The following is a 21,040-nucleotide window of genomic DNA, read 5'->3' as shown; positions in this document are numbered from 1 at the left end:
AACCTTTGCCGACTTTTCAGGTTGGTTAGGTTAAGAAGTGGGAAAAATCCCACAAGGCTACGATCATTTTTTAGCCGAAACACTCCCGTCAAATGCGCTGCAATTTATCCGTAACCCTCAAAACACAAACGTATACATGCGTCCACATCCGGTTTCTGTCGAGTTGATCAAATTCAAACTGGTGTTGCTTGTAATGAGAGAGAGAGAGAGAGAGAGAGAGAGAGAGAGAGAGAGAGAGAGAGAGAGAGAGATTTCTAAGACTATCGTGCTGTATATGGACCCGGCATATGCATCATTCCTAAGATAATGACCGTGCCCATGAGATTACTTCGAGGTAGCCTCTGTGTGCCCTAAATTGTAGCCCTGGCTAGTGTTTTCTTAAGCAGCTAAAATCTATTCATTTGCTTTTAATCGCCGAGAGCCAGTACAACTACAACTGTTTTGTAATGCAAGGAAAAAATATTCTCCGCCAGTTACAAAACTGAAGTATTACTCTCAGATGCAAGCGAATGAGAACTTCAAACTGCCAACCATTACACAAACCAGACCAAATAAACAACAGCACACATGAGACATTAGGAAATGGTACAGTTCTTTAAAATATAATTAAAACCCTTAAAGGGGCCTTTCTCGAAATTAAAAAGTTAGCACATCAATATAAAACCTAATCATTATAATGACTACATTGACTTGATAAGTCCTCTATGTCCCATTATGTTTGGAAACATTTTCCACTGTAAGCCCTGAAATCCGAAAGGAAATACGTGGAGAAATTCTGCTTCTTAGGTGGGATTCGACAGCAACTGCTAGGATTCTGCGGAGTGCTTGCAAAATATATATATATATATATATATATAATATATATATATATAATATATATATAATATATATATATATCTATATATATATATATATATATATATATATTCTTATCTCTCTTGGTGTTCTAAAAACCGAAGCACTCACGAATCCTAGCAGTTGCTATCGAATCCCACCTAAGAAGCAGAATTTCTCCACGTATTCCCTTCCGGATTTCAGGGCTTACAGTGGAAATTGTTTCCAAAAATAATGGGACATAGAGGACTTATCAAGTCAATGTAGTCATTATACTAATTAGGTATATATATATACATCTCCTCTTTTATAAAATATTGAGCACTTGCTCCAGAGTAAAATCACGCCTTGAGTCACCCGGATGCCACTACTTTCCGCGTCATCATTTTCTCCAAGGAAGGTCTCCTCCACTGACTCACGCAACCACAAATATGCAAACTTACTCACAGTGCTAGAAAGAAAGAGAGCGAGAATCAATATGAACAAAATTTACTTCTAAGAAAAGATTAAGAACTACTGGAAAGTCACGGAAAGTAACACGTGACTAACAAAACCATTGCATCCTGCAAAGCAAATAAATAAGAACAAAATGCCCTGCTTAACAATACAACAGGTTAATAGGTAAATTTCCTTACACACACACACACACACACACACACACACACACAATATATATATATATATATATATGTATACACACATATATATATATATATATATATATATATATATATATATATATGAGTGAGAATGCGTACGAACTATTACATTTCGACGGCATTCCACATGAAAGGTTCCATGCTCATGTTCAACAATTGCTCTACTTAACGTGGTTCACTCAAATTCGTTTGAACTGTATTCATTTTGAAATAAAAATCGCCGGTCCATAGAATATTACGGACAACTTTCGAGCTTGAATATCATTCCGGTCATGAAAAGCGTTGACATGAAAAACGCAGTTACACCAAAAAAGATCAAACACTTCACCGTTTTGGGAATGTCCCACCGCACCCGTCCCCTGACAGACTTCCCATTATGCGTCTCCGCAAAGTAGAAATATTTTTGTCAGTGAAAGATGGCTTCTGCTACGAAACGGCACAACCTTTTATTGAGGAGTACAAGGTAGCAGCCATGGAAATCGGAAATAACCTCGACGCAGTGAGTGATTGCAGGGAGCGCTTCTACTTCCGCATTATCGCCTCACTTCCCAAGAACGCCACTCTATACTATTCACGTTATGCGCCTACAAATGAGTCCCTATCACGCCTCCTTCAATTAGGTTACGCGCCAGAGGAGTATATAGAAATATACAACGGAATCCGCTGATGAGAGAGAGAGAGAGAGAGAGAAACACGTCGTCTTTGGACGGAATTGAGTTACTCATCTGTACCTTGGTAGAAATTCATTATCCTCTCGGTATAATGCTTTATTTTCGGTCGGTAATCCAAAGTATGATTGCAAAGTTGCACTATATCACAATTTCGATGCAATACTTCAATGTTACAATGAATATCGTATCTTTTACTCTTACAAAAGATTCTCACAAAGTGCTTTAAAGTGGAAATAAAATTTTTTGAGGATATATTATATTTGAACAATTCTGATTGACGCGTATGAAACACGCTTTAAATTTTGAACTTGACAACACCAAAAAAAGACACGACTCATTGTAAACAACTTTCTTGATTTTTTTTACACTTTTTCAACTACAGTGAAAAAGAAACACGCGACACTGTCTCGTTACGTATAATTGCAGCGTTTACGCTCTGACTGCAAAACACATGAGTACAACAACCTACGCATAGCGACAGGCTGCCGACAACACACTTTACAATACCTTTTATCTGAGTTGTCAATCTCCTTCTGTAAGCTGGATTATTGCTGTCTCTAAAACAAACTGCTTGTTAAATGCATAACATACTGACAATGCGCCATCCTGATCAGCCTATTCTATCAGAAAAGTCTTAATCTTGTTTGTTTGTTTGTTTGTTTGTATGGTGTTTTAACGTTGCATGGAACCATTGGTTGTTACGCAACATGACTAACGGATTTACGTGACTTCCGAACCACGTCGAGAGTGAACTTCTGTCACCAGAAATACACATCTCTCACACCTCAATGGAATGCCCGAGAATCGAACACGCGGCCACCAAGGTGGTACCACTACACCATACCGACCACGCCACTGAGGCGCTTGTTGTTGTATCTTTTCGACTAGTCAATCAAAATTAAAACTCAAAAATTAGTTCTTATAATATCCTAAGGAAACATAACATTTACACATCAAACTTAAATGATACGTCTCAGCTGTATTCTCAGATGTGAAAGGACCTCAAAGAACTTTAATTAGCTTAAAAACTTTACAAACCAGAAGGTCGGGAGGGCAACGAATGCTCCTCTCGTTGGCTTCTTCTTCATCCACATACGATAAAAGGTTCTTGTTAGCTTTGGGCAATCAGATAAATCTACCGTCATTTTCCTGAGTTCTTAGTCCGCATATTCGGAGAGGATGGGTGGATTTTAATACTCTACGGTAAACTAAAAAAAAAAAATGGGTGCTTAATTTGAATACAGAGACCAGTAAGAGTAATATTTATAGAAAGGATTAGTTGGTAGTCACTCAGTATAGGTCAAACTGTAAGATTTAAGGATTTAGCGTCTTAGTATGGCCTCATAACTGCTGTTGAAATAAAAATAAAAAAGACTGGGTTATAAATCTTTTATACCGCCACCTACCAGAAGAGTATTTAGACCTTTTCTTCAGCTGGAATCTTACTGAAAACCTCTCTCTCTCTCTCCCACATTTCCATCCTTCTTTATGAGCAAACCCCATGTAAGGTATCACCGAAAGGTCTCAATGGAATGTTTCAAAATCATCCTTGGTAAAGAGCTGTACTTGTCGTCAGTGGTATTGATTCCACTCATGACCCGAGGCGGACCAGCCTTTCAAAAGTGGGTTTGCTCTCATTATAGCATCACCAACCACATATACCCTGAAATATTGATCTTTAATCTCTACTCCCTTGCTCTGCTTTTTGTCCTTCATAACATAATTTTAAATGTATCTTATTTTTATATCCTCTTACTTTCCGACGAGAGTCTGCTATTTATCCTCCACATGCTGACTCATCTAATTTTAATGTCAGTGTAGGCCCGAATATGTGAATCCACTTTACTAGCAGCAAGGCAGAACGTAATGAGACCATTAATTTTTTTCTGTTACTCATGTCACAGAATAAATTATTCAACATCCAACACATTCCCATAAATCTCACTGACTTCATAATGATATTTTGAATCTTTGTATACCTATCGTCCCGCTAACTACACAGAAGAAAATATTTTGTCTTATCAAAGTTTTCTTTTTTGCAATTTTCCCCTTCGCTTCTGCTCTAAGTATTCTGCCATCAAACACATTCTATGGCTTTAACATTTCCCAAGGGTTGAATATTACTTTCCAAATGTCTATGGTAGAGCTTTGCTTCGGATTTCAAAATCTTCAGTTACAATAAGCCTTCTGCCAATACGACAATATCTTCCCAAGACGAGGCACACACTTCTCCTCCGTTTCACAACCTCTCTAGATAATCCTTTACTTTTGCCACTTTTAAATAGATTACGAAGTAAAATACTTCTGTTTCAAACGGATGGTTTTCCTCTGATAAGGATGAATCTTAGGTAAACAAGTTGCTTTCCTCTAAAAAAAATAAATAAATAAAATTTTTCCTTGTCTTCTAACAGTATATCTTAATTTCTTGTGCAACTCAAGTTTCCCTTTTCTCTACTACCCTGGAGTTCTAGAAAACAATGCCACGTCCTTCTAATGACACTGATCCTATTACAGTCTAGACTTATGCTGTCACTTATAATTTTTGGTCATTAGGTATTCCCTTAATTTCTTGATTAAAAACTAACAAGGTACTTGGCAGGGGCATATTCTAGCAAGTCACTTTGAATATCTGGTGACATACTGGGTTTAGGAATTTCCTCTTTGACAGCCTGTTGTTCACAATTTTCTTCACGCACGACTGGAAGTTTTTATTTTCTGTATTATTAAAATCCTTGGTTCTCTTCTCTGCAGGACCTAAGAATGTTATCTCTTGGTTCTTGAAATATACAAGGAATTAAAAGGGACGAATTATAAGCCTCTTTAGGGAAAATTCCTGCCTCGTCTTTGTTCTTTCACTATCAACCCCTTCATAACATTTCGTCCAACCGTATTTCTTGTTGACACAGCAGCATCAGCTCCCAATTTATAGAACAGTTTTCAAAGGAATGCTCTCTTCCTTATTCGTTCGTTCCAATTTATCACTGGATCTTTTTCTTCTGTTACTTCTTTCATTTTTGTTGATAATACAACGCTACAAAAATATCTAGACGTTTGTGTCCTTGACATATTCCATTGTTTGGTCTTAAAACTGTAAAGGGTCTTTCTTCATCTGCACATTATGACCTTAAAACCATTACTCGATTTTTTTTATTCTGTTTAATGACAAAATGAGAGTAATGGACTCTCAGCAGTATTTAAATTCTTCAAACTTGTCTTGGGATAGTAAAAGAATTCATACTGAAAAAAACTGCCGTTTAAAAATGGACCAAACAAGAGAGAGAGAGAGAGAGAGAGAGAGAGAGAGAGAGAGAGAGAGAGAGAGAGAGAGAGAGAGAGAGAGAGAGAGAGAGAGAGAGAGAGAGAGAGAGAGAGAGCAAAAATCAGTGCTTCAGTCAACAATGGAACTACTGGATATGTATGTAAACACAGCCGTGATATTATCATGAAACGAAGACTAAAAGCGGAAAAGAGAGTCACAGGTTCTAGCAGACTTGACCTTCGATTGTTTCTGCAATTTTATAACGCAACAACTACAGTTCCGGGGCGAGTGTAGAACGACTTCGATCGAAAAAGGATACTATCAGCGATTCTACCTTTACTCTTGTTTATATCTAATATTATTTACCAAATAGTGCTTTCTTCTAAAAGCTTCCATGTCGAAAAAATTGATAGACTGCACAGGTTCTCTACCAAAAATAATAGTGTGTGCAGTAGAGCCGTTTTCTATGTCTCCTAAATCCACGTTTTCGTCTTTTCCACAATGGGTTTAAGGAGGGACTTGTGTAAACTGTACAAATGTCTGGCACTTTTTCCCAAGCAAGAACACATCTATGTTTGAAGTTTTTTCATCATAGTTGACTCCAGGGTCGCGTGACATGAAAGGTCTCTGTGAATTCCTCCACTTATCTCTTTTCTTTATGTTTTATCTTCCAAAAGTCTCCACTCAACTCCAGCCTTCCTTCTCACAGTTCTCCTCCGAGACTGGGACTTTAAACTCTTTTGGTGTCCGCAGGAAAGTTGGTTGTATTATTAAGTATTATTCTGCAATGGTTGCCCAAAAGGCATGCCCAAGCCATCAGCATCCACCTTTCATCATTATCTCATCAATATATGGAACTTTCGTAAATTTTCCTTATGGTATCTATTATTTCCAACTCTTTCCTGCCATCCAACTCCTCTTATTCTTCTTAAAACCTTTACTCACATGACGGAAAAAAAGATGAGACTAGAAATACGTATTACCTTATTCAGGTTACAAATTAACTTCAATCTATTTGTTTCTAAATACTATTCAACCACCATATTTAATTTGCCTGCTTTAGTCTTTCACTAAATTCCAACTGAATATCACTGTTCATAAATATTTGAAAGACTCAACTTCATTCAATCCTTTCTCCATTTAATGTTCGTCTCTGAATATACTGTCATCATTATCTCTGTTTTGAATAAATGTCTTTAGAGTCTCATCTCTCGAGATAGTTGATTTACTCTATTAAGAAAACTTTGTACATTTTAAAGTCCCAGTCTGGAGATGAGCGAAGCCTTTCGGAAGATAAAACATAGGGAAGAGATCAGTGGCGGAATTTCACAGACATCATCATATTTAGACTTCCCATTACTCAAGGCTGAAATAAAATTACGCTGTACTATTCGATTCAACAACAATTCATTTGGCAATACCAAATCAACTACTACGCAACTACTTCGTTCATCGATAATTTCCTTTATATAAATCATGGGACTCCCACAGGGCCCCATGACCATTCCATAAGATTGGTCTCTAGACATTGTCAAATCCCTTCTCGTAATCAATAAATGCCATCAAAAGGGGAATTTTTAAATTCCATACACTGCTGCACTACCTTTTCTAAAACAAACTGGTTCTTATCTAAGCTTCGTAAAATTTATTTTCACCAGCCTACTGAGAATAAGCATACTTAAGCCCTCGATTTATACGAAATCAGACATACGAACACCACGCGACAAATAATTTCACTGCAGCCGGTTCGTGTGATCCCAAAAACTATTGCTGGCACCTGGCCTGCTTATTCTAACAATTTATATACGATTAAGTAACAACATGTATGAATCTCACTATGGCTTCTTTCCATCCTACCAGCATTCTACACTGCCTGTGTCTGCGCTATCCACCCTACACCTGCTGATGTTCATGCAATACCCAATGATGTTTTCTATCATCTACACTGCCTGTTTTTGAAAACACAGAACTATTTCCCTTCTCGCTGTGAGTGCTGCGCCTCGCCCCTCTTCCTACATTTCAGAGCAGCCTCAAGGATCTGTTTTGTATGACTCATTTATTTCTAACTTTTCCTCACAGATCTACATCAGAATAATTTTCCCTTAACACATATGCAATTACTTTTAATCTTTATCATCCACAGATCACTGCATTCTCACTGTAAAAAAAAAATCGGAACAGACTACTTGCCATGAACAGACCGCAAGTTTCATTAAAGTATCAAGTTTAGGATGTTGGACACGGCGTGATAATATTTTCCTTTCATTTATCACCAAAATAACTCATCACCTTTGGAAAACGAATACTATATAGAAGAGTGGACGATAAATGACAGGAAAATATCAATGTCCCGCGAAGGTTAAACATCCAAAACCTAATACTATAATTGCAACCTGGAACTCAGCGAGAGCTACACCAACTTGCTTTTTTGCGAATAAGAAATGAAATAGTTTTCAGTAAAAGGATTGCAAGCCTTTGGTAATGGACAGTACATCAACATGGTTCCTAAACAGAATATGGGTGGCTATACTCTGTAAAGGAAGGTCTTGGGGCATGGGCACCGATGGAAGCTTACTATAGTAGATTCACATCAACCGTGCATTTGATGTCTAGGCCAGTCCCTTACGACGCTCCTGATTGGCTGTTGATAAGCCAATCACAGGGCTGGAAACTCTCAGTCTCTCTCGAGAGTTCACATGGGTAGGATCTATGTTCCACCTCTCCTGAGAGATACGTCTTACAAAAGTATCCCTCAGGAGAGGTGGAACATACATCCTGCCTAAGTGAACTCTCGAGAGAGACTGAGAGTTTCCAGCCCTGTGACTGGCTTATCAACAGCCAATCAGGAGCGTCGTAAGGGACTGGCCTAGACATCAAATGCACGGTTGATGTGAATCTACAAAAGTGCTTTTGGAAGTTGAATAGGATATCTCCCAGTGACGGTCTAAATTACAGATTTTTTTGCTAAAACAAACAGAGGCCCCCATTCTGCAGGATCTTGTAAAGAAAAATTAACATCCCGTGAAGCCTCCGAACGCCAGACAAGTGAACTACACTTCAAAAAGCATTCTGAGATTATCGTTACAGCAATACGTGCCCCCAACTAACTTCTAGTTAAGAGCATTCCAAGTCATGATATGATGACATCGTCATGGTTCTAACAAAGACATGTAATTCCAACAATCGTCCAGCGAAATGTATTTGGAATTAGAAAAAATAGTCTGCGGGTTTCCATGCCACCGTTTCACCTAATCACACACGATTAAAGCAAACATCGGACGACCAACACACTGAAAGGCAGACAGGACGACAGACAAAAGGATGGTCTCTCTTCATGTACAACTATAAAAGACAGCCTCCCTTTTTACCTAGTTTGACTGAAGCCAATTAAGCAGAGTAGGAGTTATGGTGACGTTAAAGTTTAAGAGAATAGAACGTAGGATTTGAGCTAAAGGCCCAACGCTGTGACCTGAGGTCATTCAGCGGTGAAACAGAAATTTATAGTCAAGAAATCTGAAAGGTGTAACAGGATGAAAATCTCGCAGTTGCACTATGATTCAATTGATAGTAGAGGGTGGAAGGGAAGATGGAAGAAAGAGAATATGAATGAAGGCACAATAAAAGGCATGAAAGGGCTTGCAACTAGGGGACGAAGGGACGCTGCACAGAACCTTAAATGATGCCTACAGCGCACCGCATGAGGTGCACTGACAGCACTAATCCACTACGGAATTTAAGTGTAAGAGACTCACTGGCAGACAAAAGACAGATAAGTCTGCATGTAGAGACTGTGATGACAGACAGACATACAACATCCCTATAGGCAAGTCTATTGAATTTTACGATGGTCTATCTTGCGTTCTTTACAGTAAAAAGCCTGCATGTAATCCCCTCATCCAGGTGGGAGGAGGAATCGTGGCGACAGGAAGGTAAAAAACGGAGAAATAATGAATAACTAATTTGATGCTACACGGTACATCACTAGGTATGTTTGGGTAGAGGAAAGATCCGAAACTAATGAATAGGAGAGACAACTGTCCCCTCTTATAAATGAAATGACCTAATAAGTAATTGTTAGAGTTGTAATTGTGAAGTATTGTTTAGATGGAACTAGCAAATATCTGTTCTCTTGAAGGCGAAAGAACAGAGTAATTGGCTGGGGAAAGGCAAGGTCTGTAGACTATTTATTTGTTTAAAATAGTTGTAGGAGAAAATAGCAAAAAGAAGCTGCACAGACTGGTACGTACAAGAGCTTGAAAGCGCTTGCATGAGTCTTTCGAAGCCAAAGAAGAATGTACGAAGGGTTTATTTTGGCCACCCTAATGCTCTAAAGGTAAGTGTGGTTTGTTTAATAGTAATAAAAAAAGTCGAAGAGCTGCTGATATGAATTGCCTCTGAATATCAATCAGTTCAATGTAACTGGGTGATATGGAGGGAATAAAAAGATGGTGACAATAGATATAGTTTAAAAGTCTTGGGAGAAAAAAACAGGATAGGTCATCATAATCGCATACGTTTTTATAAGGTCCTTGATATAAAGGCAACATGACAAAGAATGTTAAATGTGCAGATCAATCGATACAGGGCTAAACTTCAATGGAATCTACTGCAGTGGAACAAAGGAAAATATTGTTAAATATCGTGCAAAGACCTAAGAGCTACGAGGATAAGCATCATCCGAGTGCTAAGATACGTAATCACTGGAAAAGAAAAAGGGACGCGAAATAATTCACAATAAATGGAGTAAGTTACTTGCCAAAGAGATAACGCATTATGAAAATATTCAACAGCATTACTCAGGTTAGTTTGTTTGTTTGTGTTTATGGTGTTTTTACGTTGCATGGAACCAGTGGTTATTCAGCAACGGGACCAATGGCTTTACATGACTTCCGAACCACGTCGAGAGTGAACTTCTATTACCAGAAATACACATCTCTCACTCCTCAATGGAATGGCCGAGAATCGAACCCGCGACCACCGAGGTGAGAAGCAAACACCAAACCAACCACGCCACTGAGGCGCTACTTAGGTTAATTTGTAAAAACATATTTTTACAATAATTATTATATTTTGGCCCCTTCATGTCTCTTTCGTGAAAAAATCTTACGGACATAATTTTACTTTAAAGATGGTTTGTTAGTCAAACCACAAAGTGACATGATACTACACAAAGCAAAAGCAAATCCCTTTCATTCATCGAAAACAATCTTTAAACCAGCAGCTAAACATCTGTCCAAAGGTTCAACCTGTTCTGAAGTATTCATGAACTTTGTGCATCCAAAATGCCCATCTCTCCCAAACCAATAATTTGTGGAACTTTAAATAAACAAGAAAGCACTGAAATATGCCTCAACAATTGACACCCGCCATGAAAAGCATTTTATGGTGCACCGTAAATTTAATGACTAACTTAGCGAGCACTAACCCGAGCAAGAACACATGTATTTGATGCAAAGGGAGACCTTTTACACACTTCATGCACTGGGTTTCTATCTAGAATCCTTACGCCTACTTTAACGAAAAAAGATCACACACAAATGAAATGTTTACAACTGGAAAAGCTGGTGTACGTTAAGAATACACACTATGTACTTTATGAGATTGATGACATGCCTCAATATACAATCAATACAATACATATACATTTACTGGGGTGTCCACATGCTTGTGTAGAAACAAAATTGCATGCATACCGTATATAAGTGAACTAAATACCTGCATTACAGAACTCACAAACTGCATTAATGTAGTACAAGTCAAAAAGGTGGAAGTTCACAGTACATACCTGAAAGAAAAAACAAATGGGTTAGATCAAAGAATTATCACCAAGATTTAAAATAAAACAATATAAATTGATGTTAACTGTAAAAAAAAATTACTGTATTCATTAATGTGTTAACCCTTTCTTTAAATACCCCACACACTACTAGATATTTTGCTCATATAAAAAACAGTAAAATACTATGTTTCTTTTGTACCTAGGAAGCCTATGATCAGCAATAGCCGGTGTAGCGTTTGATATGCACTCCCCAGTCATAATTAAACACGAGTTGCACTCCCCAGTCATTATTATACGTCAAATCACAATTTTTGAAAGTAAATTGTATTTTTCCTAACTATACAAACCTAGGTCCTTTACAATAGGAATTACTTAAGGCGAAGCCTGGACAAGGCCGCTGAACTTTTAACAGAGCTGTGCGGTAGTTAACTACCGTCCGGTCGTTGGTTTTGCCAAGACCAGGGTTGAGCGTTCAACTTGCTCTTGGCCCAGGTAACAGATGGAGGGGTGGCATGAGGTGGACAGTATGTGTAAAGGACCTAGGTTTGTATAGTTAGGAAAAATAAAATTTACTTTCAAAAATTGTGATTTGTTCCTACACGGTATACAAACCGTCAGTCCTTTACAATAGGAAGACTCACTGATTGGTGGGAAGAATCTGAGTGAGATTCTGAACTGACTGGAGTTCAACCTACCTGGGCTCCTCTCCCAGTCTTTAGAGCGAGGGAGAGGGACCCGCCACTGACCATTGATCAGGGTTAGGGAACCGTGAGGTCAGAGACATTCTTTTGGTCTTTTCCTTAAGGCGCGAAGCGTAATTCGCACTTAGGGGAAAGCGAAGAACCATATGCCAAGACACACTAAGGCAAATATAAGGCAAAGGGTTTGTCTTATGTCTGGGACCTCCCATTTCCTGCCTTGTCGGGGAAACGGGGAGGAATGTGCTTCTATTGCTAATAAAGGAATAGAAAGGATACTCCAAAGAGTGTCTTACCTGCATCTGTGCTCGGTCCAGCATGTAACGGTCCACGTACTCTCTGCCCGGGAATAGAAAGGATACTCCAAGGAGTGTCTTACCTGCATCTGTGCTCGGTCCAGCATGTAATGGTCCGCGTACTCTCTGCCTGAAGGGAAAGAGTAGGATGAAAGGAAGGAAGCACAGCCAGTCACTCTGCAATCGTATCCGATCATACCGTACAACAAGACTAGATGCTAACCTTTCTTGTTAGAGGAGCTGGGTAAGCTACACAACTTGTTGAACATCCAAAAGGACTTGTGGGCAACATCCTGAAGGTAATGAGAGGTGAAGGTAGTCTGGCGCGCCCAGTCAAAACCTGTTGAACCAACAGGTTCTTCCGGAACACAAAGGAAGGGGCAATACCCCTGACCTCGTGAGCTCTCGGACAAAAGGCACCAGTGTCGTCGCCTGCAGCAGAGTATGCGTTCCTGATCGTCTTACAAAGCCAGAAAGAGATAGTGCTCTTGGACACCTCTTTCTTGGGGCCTCCAGTGCTAACGAAAAGTAGTCGACACTCAGGCCAAAGATGTCGAGTCCTCCTCAGGTAGTGCTCTAACTGGACAGAGTAGCATCTTGTCTGGATCATCATCAACAAAGTCATTGAGGGAGGGGATGGAGAAGGACTCGAATTGGGCATCAGGGACCGCAGGATTCTGAGTCTTCGCTATGAATTCTTGGACAAATTCTAGCGTTACCGATCCCCACCCTCATGTATGTTTAAAATCGAAGGAAAGACCATGAAGTTCGCCTACTCTCTTCGCCAATGCCAGGGCCAGCAAAAAGACGGTCTTGAGGGTCAGATCCCTGTCTGACGACTCTCAGAGTGGCTCGTACAGGGCACGAATCAGGCTCTGCAAATTGACAGTCACATCCTAAGCAGGGGGCCTGAGGTCCCTGGGTGGGCAAGACCTCTCGAAGCTCCTCACAAGGAGGGAAATCTCAAAAGAAGCAATTTCTTTCCCTTTCAGCTTGAGGACCAAGACTAAGGCAGCCCTATAGCCTTTTACCGCTGAAACAGAGAGGAGCGTCTCTTGACAAAGGTAGACTAGGAAGTCCGCGACCTGCTGAATAGTGGCTCTGATTGGAGAGATACCCCGTCTACAGCACCAACCACAGAAGATGGCCCACTTCCCCTGGTAAACAGTCGTAGAGGACTTCCAAACAGCCGTACTCTTCCAGGTCGTCCCACGGATGTTGGAATGCGTCTTCCACAGCTGCCCACGGGTCCGGTACAACCAAACAGAAGATCTCCACCTTCCTGTTGTACTGGGTGGCAAACAAGTCTATGACTGGAAGCTCCCATAGGCTGAAGAGCCTTTCCACTACATCCTGGTGTAGGGACCACTCGGTTCCTACCACGTGATTCTGGCAGCTGAGCTTGTCTGCTACTACATTCCTCTTGCCCGGAATGTATCTGGCTGACAGCTCCACTGTGTGAGCCAAGGCCCACTCATGCACCTGCATTGTCAATCTGTGGAGCTTGAGGGAGACAAGTCCCCTTGTTTGTTGATATATGCCACTACTGTGGTGTTGTCGCTCATCAACACCACTGAGTATCCCATTACTCATTCCCGAAACTCCTGAAGAGCCAGGAAGGCTGCCTTGAGTTCGAGAACGTTAATGTGAAGGTGCTTGTCATGATCATTACACACACCTGCAGTCAGCAACTCCTCCAGGTGTGCACCCCACCCCTCATTCGATGCATCCGAGAATAGGAGCATGTCCGGAGGGGGAGCCGTCAGATCCACTCCTACCGTGAGGTTCCTGTTGTCCGTCCACCAATCCAGGTCCTCCCTTACCTCCTGTGAGAGAGGAATGAGGAGAGAGTGAGGATCTTGTGACTGGGACCAAACGTCTCTGAGTCTCCTCTGAAGAGACCACAGGTGTAGCCGGCTGTGAGGGACCAGTTTCTCCAAGGACGACAAGTGACCGATCATGACTTGCCAAAGCCGGGCAGGTTGTTCCTGTCTTGACAAGAACTGTCGTGCTACCTCTCTGAACTTCCTGATACAAGAGTCCGAGGGGAAGACTCTTGCTGCTACCGTATCTATCAACATGCCCAAATACAACGTCCTTTGCTTGGGTTTGAAATCTGACTTTTCCAGGTTTATCAGGATCCCAAGATTCCCACAAAACTCGAGGAGTCAATTCCTGTCCTGTAGCAATTGCGAGCGATAGCTCGCCAGGAGCAGCCAATCATCGAGATACCTAAAAAGATGTATCCCGTTCGAATGTACCCAAGCCAAAACCAAGGTGAACACTCTCATGAACACCTGGGGAACGGTCGACAGTTGGAAGCATAGAGCCTTGAACTGGTAGATCGTCTCCCCCAGGACAAAGAGGAGGTACTTGCGGGAAGACCTGTGGATGGGTGTTTGGAAATACGCATCCTTCAGATCTACCATAAGCATGAAGTCATTCTTCCTGATGGAGACCAGCACTGAGCGCGCTGTTTCCATCTTGAACCGAGTCTGGCGAACGAATTGGTTCAGGAGAGAGGTCTACGACCGGTCTCCATCCTGCCGAAGCCTTCTCTACAAGAAAGATTCAGCTGTAAAAGCCAGGAGACCTGTCCGACACGACTTCTATAGCACTGTTCTGCAACATTGCTTGCACTTCCTGCAGCAATGTTTGATGTCTCTCTGATCCCACTATGTAGGATCGAAGCTGGACCGGATGGTTGGTGAGGGGTGGCGGAGACTCTAAGGGGAGTAGATAGCCCTCCTGAAGGACATCCACTACACAGGTCTCCACTCCGTATCATTGCCAAGTTGCTGTCATGCTTTATAGCGAATTATAAGTTAAAGGAAAGGAACATGCATCTTCTTCGAGATGGTCTGCAGCGAGGAGGCATTCGCGCACATGTTGGAGGCGCCTGGTCTCATGATTGTTCGAGAATCTCCCAGGTGTGTTGTTAGAACTCTACACGCGCCGTCACGTCGCTAGAAACGCCACGTATTATGATGTAATCATCTGGATCCTTCTAAAAAGTTCCTGTTGGAGACGACTTTTGCCGGTAGGCTCCGCCCTTTTCAGCCCCGCCCCCAGATTGCCGTATATATATATGCCCTTTGGAAGTAGAAGAAATCAGATCATCAGAGAGAGATAAGAAAAGAAGGAAGAGACAAAGGATAAGAGTGGAAGAAGACGCACAAGAGTGTGTGATCGGAATCGAGTCAAGTCATCCACAGTAAGAGGGAGAGAGAGAGAGAGAGAGGGATATTCTGACGTTGAGAAACCCTTCAGAGAAGAAATGTCCTACAAGTGGTTTTGAGGAGTAACCTGCCCTTCAAGTATCAAGAATAGACATTGCTTTCTGCAGTACGGAGTCAAGAAGACGTCTGAAGTTCTGCAGTTCTCCTTTGTGAAGCCGTCACATCCAGCGTTGATTTTTGACAGCTGCAAAACTGACCAGCAAGTATTACATTACGGCACCGTTTGCCCAGTTCACATACTGTAAGATTTTATTTTTGTTATGTAAATAGGAGAAACCATTCTGTATTTATCTTTGTTAGTAAGCTTGTAAATAAACCTTTGTTCTGTTTGTGTTTCTTTCTATATTCGTATCCCGAGTTTTTGTTTATCATTATTAAAAACCTGTAGCGGACCTGGGTCTGTAACAGAAGCTGGAGGGGAATGCTGGCCCTAGCGTTTCCCTTTGGACTTCTTCTTCTTCCCCTTCCTTCCTCGTCCTGGCTGGAAATCATTCTAAAAAGGACGGGAAGTCTTGGACTTGGAGGCGGAAGAAGAAGGCTGGGATGCCCCCCCTGGTTCCCTTCGAAGCAGAAGCCTTCTTGAAGCCAAGGAAGTGCTAGTCCGACTCACAGGTCTGACCACAGCAGGACACGAAGGTGCAGAGGCTTTCATTGCTGCCTGGTGGACAAGCCTGTCCTTATCCTTATCCCAACGCTTGTCCACCGCAGCATCTACTTGCTCTCTATCGAAGAAAGAAGAACCCAGCAATGGTTCGTTATGTAAGGCCAAGACGGTCCGTTATGTAAGGCCAAGACCGACTCGGAGCCGAGAGACCTGGATACTCGGGAGAGGGTGGCGTTGCGCCTCTTGAGTACCAGGTTCACCCACAGATTGTCAGTCTGGTGGGCCAGCTAGGTAATTGCCCTACCCCCAGAATGGCAGTCTCCCGAAAGCTGAGTACTCCCCAGGGTGATGGCCCCAGAAGAAGCAGCGACTTTGGACACTGTGAAAGACCACAGGTCCAACCAGGAGACTGCATGGATAGCCGCCAGGCGGTGGTTTCCAACGTCATTGCCTCCTGCTGCGAGAGAGTGACATTCTCTGCAGTCAGGTGTTGCAGTGACAGGCCCAGTCTGAGGCGAACCACGTCCGGGTCAACCTGCTTGGTTGGTAGAGGCCTGTCTGTCGGTGCGTAGAAGCACATCTGGCGAGGTAGAGGAGGGGAGAGCAGCCACTCCGAATGGCTGGATCGCAGGGAATTCTCCTGTCCGGAGACAAGATCAGTTGCTTGACCCAGCACGCCGTTAGCCAAGGATGACCAAGGGAGTCCCGTCGAAGCCTTGGGTTCCTTCTTGGGACCCAAAAATGATTTGAGGCGGAAGGGACAATCTCCCAAAGAAGATGTCATGGCTGCTTCCCCAAGACCGTTATGCTAACGGATCAGTGCAACGATCTCTGCGAATATCCTCTGCATCTTGGGGGTGTCCGAGTCCCTTGGTAAAGGCCCAAGTCCTTCCAGGGATTGGTCTTCCCAATCTGCTCCTCCGTCAGGAGGAATCAAGCCAGACCCCTTAGATCCATACTCAACAACTTTGGCATATGATCGTTGGGGTCCTATGACTCCGGGAACTTAGGCCGTTGCTGAATCCTGTGGAGAAGACTCTACGGGGTTCCTACTATTCACCTCGCCCCTCCCAGTGTATCCCAAGGAAGTAGAGGGAATGGGAGAGATGGATTGGATGTCATCACTCCTCCTAGTAGCGGTACTGCCAGGTGGGGTGAGCAACACCCCTGTACCAACTTGCGGTGTTGACAAGGGCGTGTGTCCACGATCGTACTGACAATGTGGCCTCCCGAGGAGACTGCATCTGTTCTCTTTGCTCCGCAGCAATGCTGGTGGCAGCGCTGGTGGGAGCCGCGGTCTTCTTGTGAGCAGCAGACCCAGTCCCCCACCTGACGCGAACGTGCATCCCCCTCATGACATGTCCCAGTGCTCTTCGGGGCTGAAGTCCCTGATGAAGAGAACTGAACAAGAGACCACTTCTTCGTCTACCCCATTGCTCCTTCCAACGTGGGAGGTGCAACAGTCTTGGCTCCTGACGAAGAGCCAGTCTTAGTCTTCACAGGCGGGTTTGAGCTACGGCTCGATCCCTTCTCTTGTTTCTTGCCACCAACGGTGGATGTGCTGCCCCCTTTGGAAGGCAGCACACTCGTAGTTACTCATGAATGAGACCCTGACATGGCTCCAGTTCCTCCAGCAGCGCCATCAAAACTCGGAGTTGGAGTGCGAACCATGGTTCATTCTCCAGAGGCCGATAAGGCTCTGGCCTTGGTAGGCAGAGCCTTGGTTCCCTTTCCCGGAGAGGGAGAGCCAACAAGAGGGCCAAATGCCTTCCTCCCGGAGGAGAAGAGCAGACCCTTAGAAGTTTCAGCACAAGACTTCTTAGGGGGGAGAGACGACCTTCTCCTTCTTAGGTAGTGCGACCCTCGGAGGAGAGGGGGAAGAAGAGGCGGACGAAGATGAAGATAAAGATGGCTCCGAAGAGGAAGACAACGACACTTTTCTAGCTCTCTTCCTCCTCAACTTCTTCGAAACCTTCTCCAGGAACGAAACAAGGGCACTCCCGGGAACATCAGCGGCAGCAGGCACACGTACTGAGGCTGCAGTCTCGCTGGGGACAGGTCCAGGGGCTCAGGTACAGGAACAGCATCCGGTCCGGGAACAACAGCAGGTCTGGCTGGTACAGAGGGGTTCAAGAAGCAGTCCGGAGAAAATTCTACAGGGACAAGTCCTAACCTCGGTAGGGTCAGCAAAGCCCTGACCTCTGGTGACATCAGGGACGGCAGGAGCCCAGGGGGCAGCATCGTAAAGGGAGCGAAGGAAGGCAGTTGACGCCCGCCGCCCGTTGAAGCCGAGACATTCGTCGGGTGGTGGGACCAGACCAGGTGCGGGGGGCCAAGTAGCCAGGCTGGGACACGGTAGAGGTGGTAGGGGTGGCGACTGAGTGGGTGGCAGCACTGATGAGCGAGCAGCGCTGGCACCAAGAGGGATGCTGAGAAGCCCAAGGAGACCCAGGCCTGGGCTAACCCGGGCATAATACCTGCAGGGGGAATAGTTGGGTTAAAGGGTGGGGTCGATCCCTGATCCGAAGGAAGACCTTCGGGGCAGGGAGATCCCCTGAAGTGCATCCCTCAAGGTCGCTGCTAAAGCTCCTTCCTCCTCTTTCCCCCCGACTCGTTGGAAAGGCAAGGGGAGAGAGAGAAGCTTCCCCTGGAGGGGTAGCAGCGAACGTAGGTCGGTCACATGGGAGCAAGAACGGGGCAGAAGAATCCCGTACAGGAGTGGAAAGGGGTGAAACACTCCCCGCCAGGGCTTAGGTCTCCTGACATAGCACCTCCTGCCAGCGAACTTCTCCCACTTTGTGGTAGACCACGAGGAACACTCCACACAAGTAACAACTCCATCACAATCCATTCCTTGGCACAAACCACAAACCAAATGGGGGTCCACTTCAACCAAAGAGCAAATCCTATTACACCTTTAACTGTCTACTCCCGGGTAACGCCTAATGGAAGTAGACGGCAACAGGGGCTGGAAAACTGTCAAAAACAGCAAAGATATCAAAAGGAACAAAACAAGAAATTTCCCACCAAGAAACAGTGAAGTTCAGCTGAGAAAGTCGGGCAGAGAGAGCAGGGGTACATCCTCACTCGATGACGGCCGAAAGCAAATTGAATATTCAACCCCGGTCTTGGCATAACAAACGACTGGACGGTAGTTAACTATCGCACTGCCTTGTTAAAAGTTCAGTGGTTGCGTCCAGGCTTCGCCTTAAGTAATTCCTATTGTAAAGGACCGACGGCTTGTATACCATGTAGGAACAAATATAGACTCCCCTTGAATTATTTGCACTCCTCCAGTCATTATTATAAATGTAATTCCCACTCCCCTCCCACACATCAATGCTATACAGTATTATGTACTCAGCATTCTATAGTTGCTTTCATACATAGGGTTTAGACATAATTGTATACTTGTTTATATATTATATTTAGATTGCTTGGCATGGCATGGTTTGGCTAGGCTTGGCTTTAAGAGTTCTTGGCTTGGTTTGGCTTGGCTTGGCTTGGCTTGGCTTGGCTTGGCTTTTAAAGTTCTTGGCTAGGCTAGGCTTAGCTTTTAGAGTTCTTGGCTAGGCTTGGCTTGGCTTTTAGAGTTCTTGGCTTGTCTTTTGGAGTTCTTGGCTAGGCTTGGCTTGGCTTAGTTTTTCGAGTTCTTGGCTAAGCTTGGCTTGGCTTTTAAAGATCTTGGCTAGGCTTGGTTTGGCTTGGATTTTAGTTTTCTTGGCTAGGCTTGGATTGACTTAGCTTTTAGAGTCCTTGGCTAGGCTTGACTTGGCTAGGCTTTTAGAGTTCTTGGATAGGCTTGGCTTGCTTTAGCTTTTAGAGTTCTTGGCTTGGCTTGCTTTAGCTTTTAGAGTTCTTGGCTTGGCTTGCTTTAGCTTTTAGAGTTCTTGGCTTGGCTTGAATTGGCTTTGAGCTCATGGCATGGCATGGCTTGGCTTTTAGAGTTCTTGGTTCGGCTTGGCTTGTCGTTTAGAATTGTTGGCTAGGCTTGGCTTGGCTTGGTTTTTAGAGTTCTTGGCTTGGCATGGCTTGGCTTGGCTTTTAGAGTTCTTGGTTTGGCTTCACTTAGCTTTTAAAGTTCTTGGCTAGGCTGGGCCTGGCTTAGTTTTTAGTTCTAGGCTTGGCTTGGCTTGGCTTAGCTTTTAGAGTTCTTGGCCTGGCTTTGCTTAGCTTGCCTTTTCGAGTTCTTGGCTTGGCTTGGCTTGACTTGACTTGACTTGACTTGGCTTGGCTTGGCTTTTAGTGCTTGGCTTATTTGGCTTGGCTTTGCTTTAATAGTTAATGGGTAGGCTTGGCTTGGCTTGGCTTGGCTTTTACAGTTCTTGGCTAGGCTTTGCTTAGCTTGGCTTAGCTTAACTTCTAGAGTTCTTGGCTAAGCTTGGCTTGGGTTGGCTTGCCTTGGTTTAGAGTTCTTGGCTTGGCTTGGCTTGGCTTGGCCTTTAGAGTTCTTGGCTTAGCTTGGCTTGACTGGCTTTTAGATTTCCTTGCTAGGCTTGAATTGGCTTGGCTTGGCTTGGTTTTTAGAGTTCTTGGCATGGCATGGCATGTCTTGGCTTGGCTTTTAGAGTTCTTGGCTTGGCTTGGCTTGGCTTGGCTTGGCTTGGCCTTTAGAGTTTTGGCTAGGCTTGGTTTGGCTTGGCTTGTTTTTTAGAGTTAATGACTAGGCTTTTGGAGTGCATGGCTTGGTTTGGCTTGGCTTTTAGAGTTCTTGGCTTGGCTTGGCTTAGCTTTTAGTTATTGGCATGGAATGGCTTGGATTAGCTTGGCTAGGTTTGGCTTGGTTTTTAGAGTTAATGCATGGCATGTCTTGGCTTGGCTTTTAAAATTCTTGGCTAGGCTTGGCTTGGCTTTTAGAGTTTTTGCCTAAGCTTGGCTTAGCTTGGCTTTTAGAGTTTTTGCCTAAGCTTGGCTTAGCTTGGCTTTTAGAGTTCTTGGATGGCTTGGCTTGGCTTTTAAAGTTCTTGGCTAGTCTTGCCTTGGTTTGGCTTTTAGAGTTCT

This window comes from Macrobrachium nipponense, chromosome 21 (genome assembly GCF_015104395.2).
Source record: "Macrobrachium nipponense isolate FS-2020 chromosome 21, ASM1510439v2, whole genome shotgun sequence".
In the NCBI taxonomy this organism is placed as follows: Eukaryota; Metazoa; Arthropoda; class Malacostraca; order Decapoda; family Palaemonidae; genus Macrobrachium; species Macrobrachium nipponense.
This window is presented reverse-complemented; position numbering follows the sequence as displayed.